Source organism: Triticum dicoccoides, chromosome 3A, assembly GCF_002162155.2.
Source record: "Triticum dicoccoides isolate Atlit2015 ecotype Zavitan chromosome 3A, WEW_v2.0, whole genome shotgun sequence".
In the NCBI taxonomy this organism is placed as follows: domain Eukaryota; kingdom Viridiplantae; phylum Streptophyta; class Magnoliopsida; order Poales; family Poaceae; genus Triticum; species Triticum dicoccoides.
The window spans coordinates 152,127,297-152,131,408 of NC_041384.1; positions in this window are offsets into that span (position 1 = coordinate 152,127,297).

A 4,112-nucleotide genomic window follows, 5' to 3' on the forward strand; every position below is an offset into this window, starting at 1 on the left:
GTTCAATGTAATCTCGATTTGAACAATGAAGCCCCCAAGTGCCGGGTCGTAAGCCTGCAGCGACTCGGGACTATTTCCTCCATTGTAAAATAAATCATGCCCATTGATAAAAATAATAGCCGTTGCGCTAAAGCAACTTTGAAAACCTCAATCATAACACTGGTTATTGATAATCACAATCATTCAATATCATCATGAAAATCCAGCTAGCTTTGGCTATTAAAGATTTAAATACCTCATCGGTTGACAAGTAAATCCGGAGTTTAAATACCTGGCGGCTCTTGGCCGATGACGACTTAATGTGCATTCATTGTAAGCCGGAATTTTTGTAACCCGGTGGCCTATAGCCCTTGAGAAAATCAATAATTGATAACCCTTTTGAGACACCAATTTCAGTGATGAGCTTGGACTGAAGCATTTATATAAGTCATAGTTCTGCAAATCCTGCACAGAGTTTAAACAACATATGCCCTGGCGACATAACGTCAAGAGCTAGGGCGGGTAACCACCCAAATGTAGTCTTACCCTGCACACAAGTAGATCACAAGAACCCTTGGCGGTTTGCCGCAGGGTGGGTCATAATACCTCACATATAGCCGCTGCGATATTGAATTTGTACTGCCGGTTTATATGACCTATGCAGTAAGGGTGATAACCCAATCCTTAGAAGCCAATGCTTCCACATAGACGATGATTGTCATAAGCAAGCGACTTATAGTCAAAAGTCAAGCCGGATTAAGCATAAAACACTTATATACATTTCAGATATAATCCAAAAAAGGCCTCAAGTCAAACCCAAAATTGTTCACAAAAAAGACTTAAAATTTTTAAGGCTTCTGATTCGTATATGATCAGAAAACCGTTCCAAAGGGGTTGAGCTAAGATTCGAATACGATCATATAGCCCCCAGTGGCTTTGGCGTTGCCGATCAAGAGGGTACCGACAGCTATGTTCTCTTTGGTTCGAATACAACCTATGTTTGAACAGGAAGCCCCCAAATGACCTTCAGAGTTGTTTAACGATGCTGATTCGAATACGATCCATGTCAGACCCAAAAGAGGTTAAGCTATGATTCGGATACGATCAAGAAGCCCCCTAGTGAGTTTGGCAGTGTGCCGATCAAAAGGGTTTCGATAGCTATGTTCTCTTTGGTTCAAATACGACCTATGTTTGAACAGGAAGCCCCCAAGTGACCATATATTAGCATTGCACCGATCAAGAGGGTACCGACATCTATGCTCGATGAGCAGGAAGCCCTCAAGTGACCATAATAAGATAAGCCGTAAGGCAGGATACCTATGTTTGAACCGTGCATCATGGCAGCAAGTTCTTTTTGGCAACCTTTAATTTTTCTTAGAACTCGAACTTGCGAGAGATTAATTCTTTTTGAACCAGAACTTTAAACCGGATTTGAAAGCTTCAAAAATTTGTGAGGGACAAATTTACCTTGAGTCGGATTTTGAACCGGATTTGAGAGCTTCAAAATTTTGTGAGGGACAAATTTACCCTGGGCCGACTTTTGAACCGGATTTGAGAGCTTCAGTGCTTTGTGGGAGAAAGATATCTCTTGAACCGGTTTTTAAACCAGAGTCTAATTTTGAGCCGGAAATCTTCTGACGACTTTTAAATTTTCATCGACCTAGCAGTAATCTCCGGGGCCCGGGTTATTTTTCCCTTCAATGACCCAGAGTTCTTGAATTCATTGAAACCGGCTAATTTTGCCGAGTCATACCATTGTAGCCCCCGAGTCTCAAGACGACTCGAGGAGTTGGCTTGAGATTCTCCATATTTGACCATAGCAGAAGGTATACATCATTGGCGTTGATAGCGCGATGTGAATCCACAAAAGGTTAAGGTGACTGCGGCGGGTTATAAATGATCCCGTATGAGCCGTGTCAGCAACTCGGCCAATGGTTCCTTCCAACTGGCTGTTTGAAGTTAACCAAACTGTAGTGGCGGCGACTTGTGCACCTGCCCATTGAACCATCCAGTGCAGACGGCGGCTGATAATATATGATAATTTGCCTCTAATTTGTTGGAAGAAAACCGGGCTTCCCAAGTAGTGACTTGCTCATACTCAATAAACAGCTCATCCAGACAAGTGAGGCTCGGTGTGTCGATGTAGACCAGGCCGCGAGAGACAGACGGTAAAGATGACCGTAACATCAGAGGCGGCATAGACAGATGAACCGGCCGTGGCGTTGTAAGCCGGTGCGGACGGGCAAGTTGTCCTCTTTGTTGTAGGCCGGCGTGGTCGCGAGAGACGGCCACGACGTTTGTAAGCCGGTGCGGGAGTCCGCTAAGTAACGACGACCACCTGTGCCAAAAGATGTTGGCGTGCCTCCATCTTCGCGGTATAATATCACTTTTTGTCATAAATAATTATCTTGCATAAACAATATTGCAGACCAAGACAAAAATAAACTTGTTCTTTGACAAAAACAACATGTGCTAATAAAACAAACTCGGATGTATATCACCTGATTTGTTTGGACGACGGATGATCTGTCTATCGCGACAGAGGTGGCTCAGGCAGACCAGCGACTCAATATAATTCCGGCGGCTCAGGTAGACTGGCAACTTAATATAACCTGGGCGGCTCAAAGCGGCTAGGGCGGCTCAACACGGCTCCGGCGGGTTGATGTAGATTAAACTGCACGGGCGGCGACTTTGCGCACACCTGTTCCATCAGTAAGCGGGCGCAGACGCCGATGCGTGATGGTGTTGACGTACATTTCATAGGCACAACATGGCATCATCTTTGCTGCACATAAAAATATACAAACCAAAGTAATTGTTCTTTGATGAAAACAATGTGTTTAAAAAATAAATTTGGATGGATATCACCTGGCTTTTTTTTTCAGACAGACAGAGACGGAGCAGCTCGGATGGCTGGAGCAGAAGCGAAGGCAGCCCATGGGGGCGGCTCCAAGCGATTCAGAGCAGCGGCGGTGCCATAGCCGTGAGGAGTGGTAGTAGGCCGGTACTGCGGTGGCTCATCGCAAAGACAACGGCCGTGGGACAGCGGAGGCAGCACAAAGCAGAGTCGGTAGCTCAACGAGAACGGCGACGGCTCAACCCCGTTTGACAGAGGCGGAGGTGTAGGACGGCGGACTGGCGCCGGCGAGACGAGCCTCAACAAGAACCGCAGCAGGAGGCAGGCCGGCTTGAGGAAAAACACTGTGGCGAAACTGGGTCGCAGCCATATCCGCATTTGGGTCTCTTTTTTTAAGGGTATCCGCATCTGTGTGGGATTACAGCAGCGAACACAGGGAACAGTAGCAGCAACTATTCGGGTAGCAGGTCGACGCATCGAGCCCAGTTGGAAATTATCTCTGGACTCTTTATTAAAAGTCAGGTACGGTATTTAAAGCCGGAAACTAACGTGAGCAGCCCCTTGAAAAGCTTTAGGCCCTGTTTGATGACAAAGTATTTTCTAAGTATTCTAAGAATACTATAGTTTTTTAGATTACCATAGTTTTATTTGCAATGATGTGTTTGGTTGCCTCGAACAATTGTGATTTTAATACTGTAGTATTGGTTAAACTGTGTTTTTTTTTCTGCATAATAAAAAGAACCATGAACCTCTTTTTTAAAAACAGAGCAGCCAAAAAGAAGGGTGGGACATTGTTATCTTCTTCCCCGGTACTCGCTCGATCTATAACGAGTAAAATGCATCAGTGCACCCTAAACTTGCTGGTTAGGACCAAAACGGTCCTCAAACTCTGTAACTGCATCATTACAGTCCTAATACTCGTCTATACAGTGCCAATACGGTCCTCCAATTTGGTCCTGCGGTCCTGGCGTACGTGCAGCATACGAAATCGCTGTACAGAGGCGTATTGGGTCGGCCACGTCAGCTAAGGAGATCGTTGTGCTGATCATGGAGTGCAAGAGGTGTCTTTTCATTAGGAAACTACTATTGCAGACCTTAATTACTCAGATTTTGAACTTAAGTACTATTTATTTTCATTCAACAAATGCTCTATATTTTAAATAATGCACTGTTTATTTTCATGTGTCATTAGCAATTGGTCTTCATGTGCCATTATGAGTTGAGAAAGTGTTGTTCATTTTCAGCACTATTATTCAAGTTGTATGCAAACCAAAAT